At 50.6% G+C, this 16,856-nt stretch overlaps 4 non-coding genes across 4 annotated transcripts; 2 read left to right on the top strand and 2 right to left on the bottom strand.

Annotated features, from left to right (window-relative positions):
- Positions 1-5,606: 5,606 nt before the first annotated feature.
- trnae-uuc (transfer RNA glutamic acid (anticodon UUC)) lies at positions 5,607-5,678 on the bottom strand. Its single transcript has one exon. It is a non-coding gene; the product is annotated as a tRNA-Glu (tRNA).
- A 2,763-nt stretch (positions 5,679-8,441) lies between these two features.
- On the top strand, positions 8,442-8,513 carry trnae-cuc (transfer RNA glutamic acid (anticodon CUC)). The gene has a single exon. It is a non-coding gene; the product is annotated as a tRNA-Glu (tRNA).
- Positions 8,514-9,627: 1,114 nt separating this feature from the next.
- Positions 9,628-9,699, top strand: trnae-cuc (transfer RNA glutamic acid (anticodon CUC)). The gene has a single exon. It is a non-coding gene; the product is annotated as a tRNA-Glu (tRNA).
- Positions 9,700-10,867: 1,168 nt separating this feature from the next.
- On the bottom strand, positions 10,868-10,939 carry trnae-cuc (transfer RNA glutamic acid (anticodon CUC)). Its single transcript has one exon. It is a non-coding gene; the product is annotated as a tRNA-Glu (tRNA).
- Between the last annotated feature and the right edge of the window lie 5,917 nt (positions 10,940-16,856).

Genomic DNA, 16,856 nt, shown 5'->3' with positions numbered 1-16,856 from the left:
GAGACCTGGCTGGCAAACTGGCAGGACCTGGAGACGAAAGTCGTCGCCCGGTTGGGGCGCTGGTCAGGGCTCCTCAGGGTGCTTTCCTATCGAGGCAGGGTGGTGGTCATAAACCATCTGGTGGCCTCCATGTTGTGGTACCGGATGGTCACTTTGACCCCACCCGCAGCCTTTGCCACGAGAATGCAGGGGAAGTTAGTGGATTTCTTCTGGGTCTATAGGAAACACTGGGTCTCTTCAGCTGTCCTGAGTCTCCCAATAGAGAAGAGTAGACAGTCGCTGGTGTGTGTACGTGCATGACTGGCGGCCTTCGGCCTCAGGACCCTGCAGAGATTCCTGATATGATGAGCACCCTCCCAGATGTCACGTACTGGCGACGTACTTTCTCCAGCGGGGCGGCTGCTTTCATGAGGTGATGCGGCTACCACCGGCAGGCGTCAGCCGTGCTGCTCTGTGGAGGCTGCCCAGTTTCTATCAGGACCTGCTAAGAGCCTGCAACATGGTTGCGTCTGGCTGGGAGCGCCCTCGGCTGGTGGAGGGCGGTGCCCTGGCTGAGAGACAGGACCACCCTTTCCCTACCTCATCAAGTGTCAGTGCGGCTCGGTTGTGTGGAGTAACTCTGTCCACTCAGCTGGAGTTGCTTGCCGGGCCCAGGCCCTGGAACCTTATCCGTGAACCGGTCCGACATAACTTGAGCCGCCTTTCATCAGCACCAATTGTACTCTTCAGGGAAGCAGGTAGGATGTACCTGTAGGGGCTGCTGCTCCACATCCGCCACTTCCTAGCCCTTGTCCGCCATCCTGACACACCATGTCGGTCGTTTTTTCCACCTGGTAGCGAGGGGGGTGGGTCCACAGTGGAAGTCCCTTTACGCGGGTGTACTTCCCATGTCCATTGGGGACCTGAAGTGGAGGCTGCTGCACAGGGCGGTGCCTTTCAATAAGTGTCTTAGTTTGTATATGGATCCGCCAGCCAACTGTCACTTCTGTGGGCTGGAGCAGACCGTGTACCATGAGTACGTGGAGAGTGCAAGGTTGCAGCCCCTTTTTGCATATCTGTGGACACTGCCCCTCTCCTTCTGGTTGCACTTTAGCCCCACCCTGTATTTGTGGTCATCCAGTAAGGGGGGGGGGGCAAGGAGGGCTGAGGATATCTTGGTGAATTTGCTGCTGGGGCCAGCTAAGGTAGCTATCCGTGGGTCTTGGAAGCGGGTACCGGAAGGTGCTGCCCGGGCAGACTGCCTAGAGATGTTTCCGGGATATGTCCGTGTTCGTGTAACTGTAAAGAGGGAATATGCGGTATCCACACGTACCATGGAGGTGTTCTGGGACCGTTGGGAACCTCAGGGGATGGTAGTGATGGGGATATTTTAATTTAATTTAGTTTGTTAGTGACTGTGTTAGTCAGTGTTATTGTCTCTGTGTTTGTTCTAGTTTTGTATATTGTAGATTGTATTTTGTAATAAAGGTATTTTTTTGAAAAAGGGTTAGACACATGATGAAGCTCAGTCTACCCGTCCCATCACACATTCCTGGGGTCAGACACAAGAGTGAAGCTCCTTCTACCCCGTCCCATCACACACTCCCAGGGTCATACACAGGGTGAAGCTCCCCCTACCCCTTCCCACCACATTCCTGAGAAATGGACAGGTGCGTACCTGGTCTCCACGTCCCGAAAACCTGTCCTTTCCCACGTTGGGACATGACTGCCTTAACTCGAAGCAGAGGGGGAGGGGAATTCAAGATCGGCCGTCCTGGAGCAGCGGTTGGCTGCGAGGGGTGGGTGTGTGTGTGGGCAGGAGGGCCGGGACGATATAACCGGGACGTCTCAGCCCTGGCCCCCGTCTCCAGCAAGCTCGGTGCGTATAGGCACCATGGTGGGATTGGCGATAGCTATGTGGGCCCTATTGTGTGGCGGGGGAGCTGTGCCAGTGTCCTGAGCCCAGCGTCCTGCAGAACGTGGATGGGGAGAAGGCGTGTGTCCGTTTCTACCGGGAAGCCATGTGCTGCACGAATAGTGCTGCGGCGGCTGCTACTTCGACGACAAGAGCCCAGCCGATGTCCCGTCCATCCAGAGCTCCTGGAACAACCGGGTCTCCTCGATGGTGGTGGGACCTCGGTGTCGGCTCTCCGTGTGGGACAGGAAGGACAAGAAGGGCCACCGGAGGACATTCCGAAATGGAGTGCAGTTCCGGCTGGAGGAAGTGGCCAGGGGGTTCTTCGGGAAATGGGACAACTCCATCAGGTCCTACTACAGTATCTGCTTGTGAGGGGGGCGCCCCCTCTCCCCTCCCTCCATCTCCCCTCCCTCCCGCATGTCCCCTCCTTCCATCTCCCTCTCCCTCCACCTCCCCTCCCTACATCTCTTCCACACCACATCCTTTCTCCCCTACATTCCCTCCTCTTTTCCTCTCCCTCCCCACCCTCTCTCCCTAAGCATCTCTCCCTCCCCCTATCTCCCTTCTTCCACTCTTCCATCTCTCCCCTGCTCCTGATTCTGCCCCTCCCTCCCTCCCACCTTCTCCTCTCTCTAACCTTCCCTCTCCCCCCTCTCCCCCCCTCTATCCCCACCCTGACCCTCCAACTTCACCCCAGGAAGTGACCGCCAGACTCCGCGACCTCTCAGCCCAAAGAGTGATGGACCCTGACGCCGAACAGGAGATCCCGCAGACGATTCCCGAAGAGCCACAGATGATTTCGCCGTATCCTCGCCCTCGGGACAAGGTGGTGGGAGGCGGAGCGGGTTATAGGAGCTGGTAAACACCCCTTCTTTCAGCTGCCAGTAAATCCCCTCCCCCGGGACACCTCCTGTTTCCTCCTCCCTTCCCGCCCGGGAACGTGCAGCCGGGAATTCGGGAAGGGGGTCGGGGAATTTTCCCTCGAACTTTGACCCCCTTCTCCCACCCTTGACCCTGGTTTTGGGAGAGGGGTCAGTCTCCGTATCCGTTTGGGACGCTTTTAAATTCGTTCGGGAACGGGGAGGGGCTGCGGGGCGGGTCACGGATTCCCCAGGGGGATCGGACTCCAACCGTCCGTCAGCTTATTGAGGGGGAGAAAAATGATTCCCACCGGGAAATCGGCCAGTGGAGACACTTAGAGGTGCCTGAATGTTCAGCGGGAACCGAAATCTACTGAATGGGAGCTGATCTCTCTGATTGTGTGCAATAAACATTACAGATTCTGCAGAAAAATATCACTGGTCCGGAATCAATTAGAATCCTGTGTCAATCTTCTTTTAAACCCAAGACCACAGCCCCCTGAAGGTAGCCGCACAAGTCGATAGGGCGGTGAAGAAGGCGTACGGCAGGTTCGCCTTATTAGTTGAGGCACTGAGTCCAAGAGTCAGGAAGTTATGTTGCAGCTTGAAAAACTCTGGTTAGGCTGCATTGCAGTATTGCATTACAGGAAAGATGTGGGGGCTTTGGATTCTGCCCGGATCAGAAGGGCATGTACAATAAGAACAGGGGCTTGGGTTGTTTTCTCTGGAGCGGTGGAGGCTGAGGGGAGACCTGATGGAAGTTTATCAGATTATGACAGACGTAGATACAGCCGGTATCTTTCTCCCAGGGTCGAAATGTCTAATACTAGAGGGCATACATTTAAGATGAGAGGGGGCACGTTCAAAGGAAATGTGTGGGGCAATTTTATTTACACAGTGAGCGGTGGGTGCCTGGAATGTGCTGCCAGGGGTAGTGATGGAGGCAGATATGATCGTGGCGTTTAACAGGCTGTTAGATAGACAGGTGAATGCGCAGAGAATGGAGGGATATGGACAGTGTGTGGAGAGAAGGGATTCGTTTAGTTCGGTGACCAATGACTAGTTTAATTAGTTCAGCACAACATCATGAACCGCAGGGCCTGTTCCTGTGCTGCACTGTCCGTGTTCTAAAAAACAAACAGCAGTGTCGACTGAATAATAAGCAAACCAAATCATTTTAAATGACAATAGAAACACAAAACTGTTCCTTTCCGTTGATGATCAAAGACTGGAAAAGTTCAGCAACAGAAAAGGCAAATCTCTGACCCTCTGACAAGATGCTTCATCAGCCCTGACGCAACCTGTCCCCGTCCCCTTTTGCCTCACGCGTTTCTCTCTCTCATTATCCCTGGTTCTACACAAACGCAACTTTCTCTTTGTTTCTGAGCAGCAAAAAACTGCTGATACAGGAGCTGTGAAATAGAGGTGACAAGTGGTGGAAATACTCAGCAGGTCAGGCAGCGTCTGTGGAGGCAGTGATGACATTGTTGTGTCCGCTGGACGACATCGAACATGGAACAGTCTAGCTCAGGAACAGGAGCTTCGACCGCTTTGGAAAGCAGGCCCAAGGAGGATCCTAAACCCTTTCAGACGTACATGAGAAGGAAGAGGGCAGCGAGGTGAAGGGTGGGTGATCTTGGGGACCAGAGGGGGAGTCGATGTGTGGAGCTGGGGGATATGAGCGAGGTCCTAAATGAACATTTCTCGTCGATATTCACCAGGGACGTGGAGGGTGGAGGGGTGTGGAAGGGGGACGCTGACATTCTTGGACATGTCTGTGTCAGGAAGGGGGAATTGTTGGACAGATTGACACACATTAAAGGTGGCTAAATCCCCAGGGCCAAGTGGGATCTAACCCAGGATGGATTGGTAAACGAGAGAAAAGATTCCAAGGGCTTTGACGGATATTGTTGGATTGCTGGTAGGAACTGGTGAGGTACCAGGACAATGTTGCCCCCCTTGTTCACAAAGGGCTGTAGGGATAAGCCAGGCCGGTGAGCCTTACGTCAGTGGTGGGGAAATTACTGGAGAAAGTCCTCAGGGACAGGATTGATGTTCATTTGGAGAGGCAGGGAGTGAGTGGGGGGAGTCAGCATGGTTTTGTGCAGGGGAGATTACAGAACACAGAACATTACAGCACAGGAACAGGCCCTTCGGCCAATTATGTTGTGCTGAACTAATTCAGCTAATGACACGGAACCCCTTCTGCCTGTATATGGCCCTTATTCCTCCATTCCCTACACATTCATCTGGCAATCGAAGATCCTCATCAGCACCACGATCATATCTGCCTCCACCACCACCCCTGGCAACACATTCCAGGCACCCACCACGCTCTGTGTAAAAAACTTGCCGCACACATCTCCTTTGAACTTTCTCCCTCCCACCTTAAAGGCAAGCACTCGAGTATTAAACAGTATGCAAGCAGTCGAGTATTAGAGATTTCGAACCTGGGGAGAAAGATACTGGTGTTTACTCTGTTTATTCCTCTCATAATTTTATAAACATCTATCGTCTCTCCTCAGCCTCCGCCGCTCCAGAGAAAGCAACGAAAGTTTGTCCAACCTCTCCTCATAGCACATGCCCTCTAATCCAGGTAAGCCTCTTCTGCACCCTCTCCAAAGCCCCCACATCCTTCCTGTATGCAAAACTCCAGGTGCGGCCTCACCAGACTTTTCTAAAGCTGCAGTATAACTTCCTGACTCCTGAAGTCAGTGCCACGACGAAGAAAGACCAGCTCGTTACCAGCTGTGGTATCAGGCGAAGTATTTTCAAGGACACAAACTTTTCGAGAAACTACCAGCAGTCCAGCACTGAAGTGCAGCAGGGACTGAGAGCAAAAGGAACTGTTCCCTGACCGGGAATCGAACCCGGGCCGCGGCGGTGAAAGCGCCGAATCCTAACCACTAGACCACCAGGGAAGCTGCTGCCTCCCTCACTCGGCAGCTCCTCCACCTCCCGTCACTCACCCTCACTGACGTTTGTGGGGAGTGAGTGACTCACACCGAGAGTTAGTTCCTGCATCACGTGACCGACTCTCGTCCAATCACATGGGACTGCCCCTCCACACTCTGGTGACACTGCCGATGTGTTTGACACACAGCCACAGGCCGGGGAGTCTGCGGGCCTCACACTCTCTCCCCACACTCTCCCAACATTAAGCTGACACTTTTTGCCCAGTCACTCAGTACATCTCCACACCGTAACAGAACACAAAGTGCACATCACAACGTGCCCTCCCACCTCGCTTTGTATCCTCGGAAACTTGCAAACTTACATTTCGTTCCTACCTCCTAGTCAGTGATGGGATTAGTGAACAATTCTAGAGGGCCAAGAACCGATCCCTGGGGCACTCCACGAGTTACATACCCCCAGCCTGAAAAGGACCCATTTACAGGTGTTCTTGTGTGTGTGGTCTGCTCCCACCTGAAACAATCTTCATTTAACTATGAACATATCCTTTCATCATGAGAAGACATTGTCGCCTTTGTGAAGTTAAACCAGCGCAGAGTTAACGACAGGGCCCTGGCGAGTGTTGTGGAGCTGAGAGACCTCGGGGTGCCGGTACACGGTTGCCCGGTAGTGGCGACGCAGTTAGACAGGGTGGTGAAGAAGGCATTTGGCACGCTGGTCTTCATCAGTCAGGGTATCGGGGACAAGAGTTGTGATGTCAGGTCTCAGCTGTACAAGATATTGGTGAGACGAGGACCACATTGTACTAAAATGGACTCGTTTTTGTTCTAATTGTGTTCTTTAAATTGAGTTTATTGTCAGATGCACAAGTCTATGTGCAATGAAAAACTTACTCGCAGCAGCATCACAGCAACGTTGCATCAAATAAGCAGCATTCTCTTGAAAAACATAAATTAAGGATAAATTATGCACAATATTTACAAGAAAGAACCCAAATAGGAACACCAACCTCTCTCCAACCTTCTTGAAAGAACCATCGAACCCTGCTGATTACCCTAGGAGCCTTCAAATAGCCCTTCCCTCATGGTTTTTTTTTAACATTTTGAATTGTTTTAGAACACAAAACAGCACAGCTCAGGAACAGCCCCACCTCCCATCATGTTGGGTCAAACTAATTAAACTATTAATTGGGAGACACAAGAGATTCTGCAGATGCTGGATTCTGAAGCAACGCCCACAAAATGCTGGAGGAACTCAGTTGGTCAGGCAGCATTTGCGGGGGGAAATAAACAGTTTACGTTTTGGGTCGAAACCCTTCATCAGGACTGGAAAGGATGAGGGCAGAAAGCAGAATGAAATGGGAGGGGGGAGAGCACAGGCTGGCAGGTGATGGGTGAGTTCCCTTCCGGCGACCTTTTGCCCTCATCCTTTCGAGTCCTGATGAAGCGTAATGACTCAAAACGTAAACTGTTTATTTCCCTCCAGCATTTTGTGTGTGTTTGTTCAGATCGCAGCATCTGCAGAATCTCTTGTGTCTCCTGATTACTAGTTTAATCACTTCAGCACGACATGGTGGGACGTGGAGCCTGTTCCTGAGCTGTGCTGTTCTGTGTTCTAAAACGAATCAAAATATTTTTTTAAAAAGTATGAAGGAAGGGCTATTTGAAGGCTCCTGGGTAATCAGCAGTGTTGGATGGTTATTTCAAGAAGGTTGGAGAGAATTGGTCTTCTTATTTGGGTTTTTTTCTTGTAAATATTGTGCATAATTTATCCTTAATTTATGTTTTTCTTGTGAATGCCGCTTATCTTATGCACCGTGCCTGTGATGCTGCAGCGAGTAAGTTTTTATTTGACATAGACTTATGTCCTGACAATAAAGTCAACTTGAAAGAACACAAATAAAACTAAAAAAAAATCCATTTTAGTACAAAGTGGTCCAAGTCTCACCAATGTCTTGTACGGCTGAGACCTGACATCACAACTCTTGTACCTGATACTCTGACAGATAAAGGCCAGCGTGCCAAATGCCTTCTTAACCAACTTGTCTACCTGCGTCGCCATTACCAGAGAACCGTGTACCAGCACCCCGCAGTCTCTCTGCTCTGCAACACTTGCTAGGGACATGTCGTTCACTGTGCAAGTCCTGCCCAGGTTTTCCTTACTAAAGGCGAACATGTTGCCTTGAATGTTCAGGCTTGCACACTGGGTCTTGTGATTAAAGGATACTTTCAGAGATAAATGAAGATTGTTTCAGGTGGGGGCAGACCACACACACACACACACACACACACACACACACATGAAAATGGGTCCTTTTCAGGCTGGGGGGATGTATCTCGAGGAGTGCCCCAGGGATCGGCCCTTGGCCCTCTGGAGTTGTTCATTCTTCCCATCACAGACCAGGAGGTGGGAAGGAAATGTAAGGTTTGCAAGTTTCGGAGGATATAAAGCGATGTGGGAGGACAAGTTGTGATGAGGACATTGTGTCCTGTAACAGGATGGAGATGTACTGAGTAAATAGGCAAAAAAGTGTCAGGCAGAGCTTAATGTGGGGGGAGAGTGTGAGGCTCGCAGGCTCGCCGCCCTTGGTCTGTTTGTCAACACATCGGCAGTGTCATCTGAGTGTAGAGGGGTTGTCCCATGTGATTGGACGAGAGTCGATCACGTGATGCAGGAACGAACTCTCGGTGTGAGTCACTCACTACCCACAAACGTCAGGGAGGGTGAGTGACGGGAGGTGGAGGAGCTGCCGAGTGAGGGAGGCAGCAGCTTCCCTGGTGGTCTAGTGGTTAGGATTCGGCGCTCTCACCGCCGCGGCCCGGGTTCGATTCCCGGTCAGGGAACAGTTCCTTTTGCTCTCAGTCCTCGCTGCACTTCAGCGCTGGACTGCAGGCAGTTTCTTGAAAAGTTTGTGTCCTTCAATATACCTCGCCTGATACCACAGCTGGTAACGAGCTGGTCTTTCTTAGTTGGGGCACTGACTTCAGGAGTCAGGAAGTTATGCTGCAGCTTTAGAAAACTCTGCTCAGGCCGCATCTGGTGTATTGCATTCAGTTCTTGTCACCCCATTACAGGAAGGATGTGGTGGGTTTAGAGAAGGTGCAGAAGAGGTTCACCAGGATGCTGTCTGGATTAGAGGGTATATGTTATAAGGAGAGGTTGGACAAACTTGGATTGTTTTGTCTGGAACAGTGGAGGCTGAGGAGAAACTGGATGGAGGTGTATAAGATTACGAGAGGCACAGACAGAGTGGACAGTCGGGATCTTATTCCCAGGGTTGAAATCTATAACTGGAAGGCATGCATTTAAGATGAGATGGATTATGTCCAAACGAGATGTGAGGGGCAAGTCCTTTACACATTGCGCAATGGGTTCCTGGAATGTGCTTCCAGGGGTGGTGGTGGAGGCAGATACGATAGAGGTGTTTAAGAGGCTCTTCGATAGGTATGTGGATGTGCAGGGAATGGAGGGATGTGCATATTGTGTTGGCAGAAGGGATTTGTTTACTTAGGTGTTTAATTACTAGTTTAACGCACACTAAAATGCTGGAGGAACTCAGCAGGTCAGGTAGCATCTATGGAGGCAAAGAGTCGACATTTCATGCCGAAACCCTTGGTCAGGACTGGAAAGGAAGAGGGCAGAAGGCAGAATAAAATGGGAGGGGGAGGAATACAGGCTGGCAGATGATGGGTGGGTTCCCCTCCTGCTACCTTCTGCCCTTTCCCGTTCCAGTCCTGATGAAGGGTCTCTACTCAAATAGTCAACTATTTATTTCCCTCCATAGATGTTGTCTGACCTGCTGAGTTCCTACAGCATTTTGTGTGCGTTACTCCAGATTCCTGCATCTACAGAATCTCGTGTCTCCTAATTACTAGTTTAATCAGTTCGCCCAACATTCCTGAGCTGTGCTGTTCTGTTTGGAGGTGCGGGAGCTGCCGAGTGAGGGAGGCAGCAGCTTCCCTGGTGGTCTAGTGGTTAGGATTCGGCGCTCTCACCGCCGCGGCCCGGGTTCGATTCCCGGTCAGGGAACAGTTCCTTTTGCTCTCAGCTCTTGCTGCACTTCAGGGCTGGACAGCTGTTAGATTCTAAGTATTTGTATCCTTGAAGTTGCCTCGCCTTGTGCTCTACACCACAGAAGGTAATGAAAAATCAGAATGCTGAAACACTATGAAAGAAAGGTTATTTTAAAAATCCGAGTAATCAGCAGGGTTGGGTGGCTTTTTCAGGATGGTTAGGGAGAGGTTCTAACCGCGATCTGCTCTGGCAGCGATGGTGATTCCGCCTGCCACGGCTGTGTGGAATATCGTCGGTGTTGTTGACGGGAGCTGCAGGGCGAGGAATCTTGCGGAAGGTGGAGACGTAAGAGACGACGGACGCGGAAAACTGGAGCAGCAGTCCTCTGGAGGAGCTCAGCGGGTCGAGCAGCCTCTGGGTGAGGCTGGGGGCGTGAAGCATCGGACCACAGGAAGATTCCCCTCACTCTTTGCAACTTGACTCCACTTTTGGGAAAGTGGGTGACTGCGTGAGGACGTTGGAGTCCTTCGAGAACAAGGGCGAGGACAGTCCCATCAGGACTGGAACGGAAGAGGGCAGAAGGCAGAATGAAAAGATACGGGGAGGGGGGGTTCAGCCATCACCTGCAGTTTCTTCTCCTCCACCTCCCCCCACCATCTCATTCTGCCATCGGCCCTCTTCCATTCCAGTCCTGTTGAAGGGTCTCGGCCCGTAACGTCAACTGTTTATTTCGCTTCATAGATGCTGCCTTCTAGTATTAGATTTCAACTCTGGGAAAAAGCTACCGGCTGTTTGTGCCTCTCATAATCTTATAAATCTCTATCCGGTCTCCCCTAAGCCTTCGCCGCTCCAGGGAAAGGAACCCAAGTTTGTCCAACCTCTCCTTATAGCTCATGCCCTCTAATCCTCGTAAATGTCTTCTGCACCCTCTCCAAAGCCCCCACATCCTTACTGTAATGGGGTGACCAGAAATGAATCCAATTAACCAGATTTGGCCTAAAAGGAGTTTTCTAAAGCTGCAGCATGACTTCCTAACTCCTGAAGTCAAGTGCCTTCACTGAGAAAGACCAGCTCCTTACCAGCTGTGGTATAAGGCGAGGTATTTTGAACAACACAAACTTTTCAAGAAACTACCAGCAGTCCAGCACTGAAGTGCAGCAAGGACTGAGAGCAAAATGAATTCTTCCCTGACCGGGAATCGAACCCGGGCCGCAGCGGTGAGAGCGCCGAATCCTAACCACTAGACCACCAGGGAGGCTGCTGCCTCCCTCACTCGGCAGCTCCTCCACCTCCCATCACTCACCCTCACTGAGTTGTGGGTAGTGAGTGACTCACACCGAGAGTCAGTTCCTGCATCACGTGATCGACACTCGTCCAATCACATGGGACCCCCCCTCCACACTCGGGTGACACTGCCGATGTGTTTGACACACATACCGAGGGCGGGGAGCCTGCGGGCCTCACACTCTCTACCCACATTAAGCTCCGCCTGACACGTTTTGCCCAGTCACTCAGTACATCTCCACCCAGTTACAGAACACAATGTGCTCATCAAAACGTTCCCTCCCACCTCGCTTTGTATCCTTGGAAACTTGCAAACCTTATATTTCATTCCCAACTCCTGGTCAGTGATGGGATTAGTTAACAACTCCGGAGGGCAACGAACCGATCCCTCAGTCTGAAGAGGACCCATTTTCAAGTGTTCCTGCGTGTGTGGTGTGCTCCCACCTGAAACAATCTTCATTTAACTCTGAAAATTTCGTTGAATCATAAGAAGACATAGTGTGGAAGTTAAACCAGGGCAGGACTTGCACAGTGAACGACAGGGCCCTGGCGAGCGTTGTAGAGCAGAGAGACCTCGCGGTGCTGGTACACGGTTACCCGGATGTGTTGACTCAGGTAGACAGGGTGGTGAAGAAGGCATTTCGCCCAACTCGACTATGCTGACCAAGGTGCCCATCCATACTAGTCCCATCTGCGTGTTTGTCCCATATTCTTCTGCAAATTTCCTCTCCATGTACATTACCAACTGTCTTTTAGAAGTTATTATACCTGCCTCAACCACTTCCTCTGGCAGCTCATTCCACATACAAACCACTCTCCGTATAAATAAACATGTCCCTCAATTTCCTATTAAATCCTTCCCCTCCCACCTTTAATCCTTTCCCTCTCGTCATCGATTCCACAAACCTGGGAAAAAGATTGAGTACATTCACCCACTTCATTTAAGTTGATACTTTCTTCAAAGTTCTCTTCTCTTTAAATCAGAGAAACACCTGCGAAAATGAGGCACAACATGTTAACTAATCCTGTTCCCATTGGACCAGATTATCCCCGACCAGGAGCCCCTCCATTGGACCAGCTCCTGATGACGGACCCAGCCTCTGTGTGGAAGCTTCCTGTAAACCAGCCAATCAGTGAGTTGTTGAATGCAATGACATCATCAGCTGGTTGAGTTTCCCCTCCCTGGTTCAATCAGTTTCAGGAGTCACTGGGGTGTGTGTATTAAAGGGAGTGAGTGGGGTGCTGAGCTCTCACTGAGTTGCAGTGGTTTGTATAATGGGGTGTTTGGTGAAGGGATTGGTCCCTCTGTTGGTTTTGCTTGGAGCTGTTTGTTGCTCTGATACTTGGCAGCAGTTTGGAAGCAGGCATTTCCCATGGAACATTGAGAAGGTCATCACTGCTGCCCCTCCTGGTCCTTCCTTTGAGTCTGGTTTCCGTGTGTCTGAGGGGTGAAGTGTGTCTCTACTGCAGTCTCTGATGGTGCATTGTGGGCAGCACAACCTACTGCTCAGGGTCCACAGGGATTTATTTGGAACTGGACACCTGATTAAAGCTGCTGACCTGACACGGGGGGCAGCAGGTCGTCGACCAACTGGGATCCTCTCCCAGAACCGCACGGTCCTCTTTGACTATGGTCTTCATGAGTGTGGCAGCAGGTTTCCGGTGAGGGCCCTCTCCAACTCTTGCCCTAAGCCTGGTGTCTGGATTGGTCCCACACAGAACTCCTGAACACTGAGTGATACATTTTCTCCCTGGGCTCTGGAGCTGTAACTTGCTCTTGTTCCGGTGGTTGGTTGACCTTGACGCCTGCTTCCTGGCCTTGGAGTTCCTTCCAATCTTATACTCTTTTCAGCCTCCTGTTGTGCTTCTTGACACTGAAATGTGTCTGTGGCAATGGAATGATTGAAGCCTGAAGCAAACACCTTAAGGTTCAACAACAGTTTCTTCCCCACTACCGTCAGGTTCTTGCAGTGACCTAGGAAACCTAAATTTTCCCAGAAACTTGGACTATATTTGTTTTTCCTTCCCCTCAAGCAGCTCTAATGTCATTATCTTTGTTTTGTTGTGTGTAATTTGTTAAATATTGTATTTGTAATGTACAGTTCTGCTGCTGTGAAAAGCTAATTTTGATGGAATTTATACCCTGGGTATGTAAGTTCATTGCCATGGACATGAAGTTGATGATCTTTGCATCCTCACTTGCCACAGATGATTGGAGGGTGACAAATGTTTAAGGAGCATGGATAACCCTGGGATTTACAGACCAGTGAGTATTCAATGGTGGGTAAATTACTGGAGAAAATTCTTAGAGACAGGATTCATGATCATTTGGAGAAGCATAGGCTGATTAGGGGCAGTCAGCATAATTTTGTGAGGGGTAGGTCGTGCCTGATGAGCCTTACTGAATTCTGAGGATGCGACAAAGCACATTGAAGTTACAGCAGTGGATGTGGTGTATGTGGATTTTAGTAAGGTGGTTAATGTTCCTCATGGAAGGCTCATTCAGAAATTCATGAGGCATGGGATCCAGGGGAGGCTGACTATGCAGATTCAGAATTGGCTCACCCATAGAAGTGAGGGTGGTTGTAGATGGAGTATATTCTTCCTGGAGGTCACTGACCAGTGGTGTTCTGCAGGGTTCTGTTCTAGGTCCCCCGCTGTTTGTAATTTTTTTTTACATGTATATGTGACTTGAATGTGCATGTGTGGGTCAGTAGGTCTGCAGATGATAAAGGTTGTTGCTGTTGTGAATAGTGCAGAAGGTTGCTGTAGGTTAGAACAGGATTGATAAAATGCAGAGCTGGGCTGAGAAGTGGCAGATGGAGTTCAGCCCTGTGATGTGTGAAGTGATATATTCTGGAGGTTCAAATCTGAAGGCAGAATACAAGGCTTTGGCACAATTCTTTGTAGTGTGGAGGAACAGAGGAATCTTGTGGTCCACGACCATAGATCCTTCAAGGTTGCCGCACGGGTTGATTGGGTTGTGAAGAAGGCATATGGAGTATTGATCTTAATTAGTCAGGGTATTGCCCTCATGAGCCATGAGGTAATGTTGCAGCTCTATGAAACTCTAGTCAGACAACACTTGGAGTATTGTGCTCAGTTCTGGTCGCCCCATTATTAAAACGATGGTGCAGAGAAGATTTACCAAGATGCTGCCTGGATTGGAGAGCATGTCTTATGAAGGTATGTCGATTGAGCAAGGGCTTTTCTCTGGAGCGAAGGAGGATGAGAGGTGACTTAAGAGAGGTGTACAAGATGATAAGGGGCATAGATAGTGTGGACAGAGACTTTATCCTAAGGCGAAAATGGCTAATATGAGGGGGTGCATAATTTTAAGGTGATTGGAGGAAGGTATACGGAGAATTTCAGAGGCAAGTTTGTTCTTCGAGGGGGTGCGTGAAACGCACTGCTGGAAGATCTGCTGGAGGCAGATACATTAGGGACATTTAAGAGACTCTGAGATAGGCACATGAATGATAGAAAAATGGAGGATTATGTGGAAGGGAAGGGTCAGATAGATTTTGGAGCAGGATAAAATGTTGGCATGACCTTGTGGGCCAAAGGGCTGTGCTGTGATGTTCAATAAATTGTCCATTCAATCTGACAGGCAGCACCTCCTCTGGTTCTGCATTGAAGGTCTTGGCTTGTATTTGGCTGTAGTCCCAGGAGTGGAACCATGACCCATGAACTTACTCAGTGGGAGTACTAACCACTGGGCCACAGCTGGCAACCCTTCCCTTAAAGGGCACTGGGAAGCCAGTGAGGTTGTGGATCGTGGTGCCTGTCTGGTCACTGGCAGCCCAGAAACCTTCTGGTTCGTTCAATTAAATTTCCCTTTCCAGTGACGGAAGGAGTGAATGGTGGAGATACTGGGCCAGTGTCAGACCTCCCCACACCACTGCACCCCATGACGGTTCCCACATCACAATGAACTGTAACTGGGATCTGTCGCTGTGCCACAGGATCAGTGTAAACGGGGCAGGATCTCATTGTTCTCCCCCAATGGGACGTTTCCATCACAAATGGTGATGTGGTGACTAATTTCACAACCAAACTGACCACACTCCTCACTGAGACCTGATCCCCTGGGTTACCTTGTCTTTCATATGGTTGGAGATTTCCTGATCTACACCACCCACTTGAACCACCCCACCCCCACTCCCCGACAAGCTCACGGATCTGTCATTGTGCGAACTAATGGATCCATCGTTACCATTGAGTGCCGTTATTGCAGGTAACCACTGGGTGAATTCACTGGTGAATCTCGTGCTAATGTGTTCCCTGAAGTCCTCCTAAAATGGCTGCTCTGTCCCTGCAGGAAGGTCAACGTGAGCAGTGACCTGATCAAACCCACCTGGATCCCGTTCAGATCCAAGGCTGGAGAAGGGCATCTGTCATTCTCACTTCGTCTAATGAATGGTATGTGCTGGGTGGATGGGGAAGGGATACCTGGAACGTCCCACTTGGAGTTAAACCCACTGTCTCCAACCCTTGTCCTCTTGTTCTCCAGATGACTGGGTCACAGAACGCACCCCCACTGTCTACTACCTGGGGGACCTCATTCATATCGAGGTCTCTGTTTCAATGACCAACCACATGACCCTGAAGCTCTAAATTGACTGGTGTGTAGCCACACTGAGCCCAGAGAAGGACTCCACTCCCAGATACCCCATCGTTGACTACGATGAGTAAGGAGTTGCCTGCTTTCTCCAGCTGCTCCTGTCTCAGTGGTTTCACTTGATTCACTTCATGTCTCTTCATCCCCAGTTGCCTCCTGGACAGCAGAGCTGAGGAGTCTTCCACCATAATGCTGCCAAGAGGGGAGCGTGAGCTGGACGCACTCCGGTTTGACCTGGACGCATTCCGCTTCCATGGAAATGACCGTTCCTTGGTAAGAGGAGCCCCGATTTTCAGTTCTCCATGTTGGGATGGAGTCACTAAATGAAGCGTTAACTGTGTAATCAGGTTTTCATCAGCTGTCTCCTGAGAGTTACTGCAGTGCATCGGAGATATATCCATGAACAAAGGTTGTACTTTGCAGAAGATGCAGAATGTGTGTGCCCGTCTCCCCCTTCGGTGGGTTCCTGGTGAAGTGATGCCCCAACTGACTGATGGATTTGTTCTTTTGTTGAGCTGGAGCCCGCTGGAAGAATCAAACACTGACGTTTGTGCCTGTTGTCACGTGGGCAACTGCAGTGCCACAGGGGAGTTCCGATTCCCTTCCAGAGGAAGGAGGGACCTTGTGCCTGAAGCTGGTAGGATGTTGGTGGTCTGGATAATAGAACGTGAACTCTCTGCTTCCCACCCCACCCACTACCTGGAATGTGTGATCCTGCAGGGTATGATGCTGGAGTGAATTGGGAGGGGCAGGCCTCGCTGGGCTCCTGATCATTCTGGTCACTGCCACCCACCTGGAAACAGAATCCCTGAAAGAGGTTGAGCATCGGAGACTGGAGAGGTCTCCAGGGGGTGAGGTGACCCACTGCCAGTTTCCACTTGCTCCTCGGGGTTTCCCTCACTGACCACTGGTTTCTCATTGCTCTGTAGGTGTGGAGACTGAGGTGGTCCCGTCCGGGACTCTGACTGTGATCTCTGATGTGTTGACAGCCTTATTCCTGTATACGAAACACCAGCAAACCCTGGTCAGTTAGTGATCGATGACCAATAAAGCAGTGGTTGTTTCTGCCTGGTGTGGTGTCCCTTGTCCCTGGGCTTGGGGTTAGCCAATTTGCACCAGTGCTTTTACACATCTGCGCTGCTTGCACAGGGCTATCACCATGGGAACCAGGAAACAATGGGTGTGTCCCTGACCCCGGCAGTGCTGTCTGGCCACTGACGTCAGGACTGGATGCAACTTCATGACATTTGTAGATCAGTTTGTCACT

This window comes from Pristis pectinata, chromosome 37 (genome assembly GCF_009764475.1).
Source record: "Pristis pectinata isolate sPriPec2 chromosome 37, sPriPec2.1.pri, whole genome shotgun sequence".
NCBI lineage: Eukaryota > Metazoa > Chordata > Chondrichthyes > Rhinopristiformes > Pristidae > Pristis > Pristis pectinata.
The sequence above is the reverse complement of the archived record's forward strand: the minus strand, read 5'-3'. Positions and strand labels throughout refer to the sequence as shown.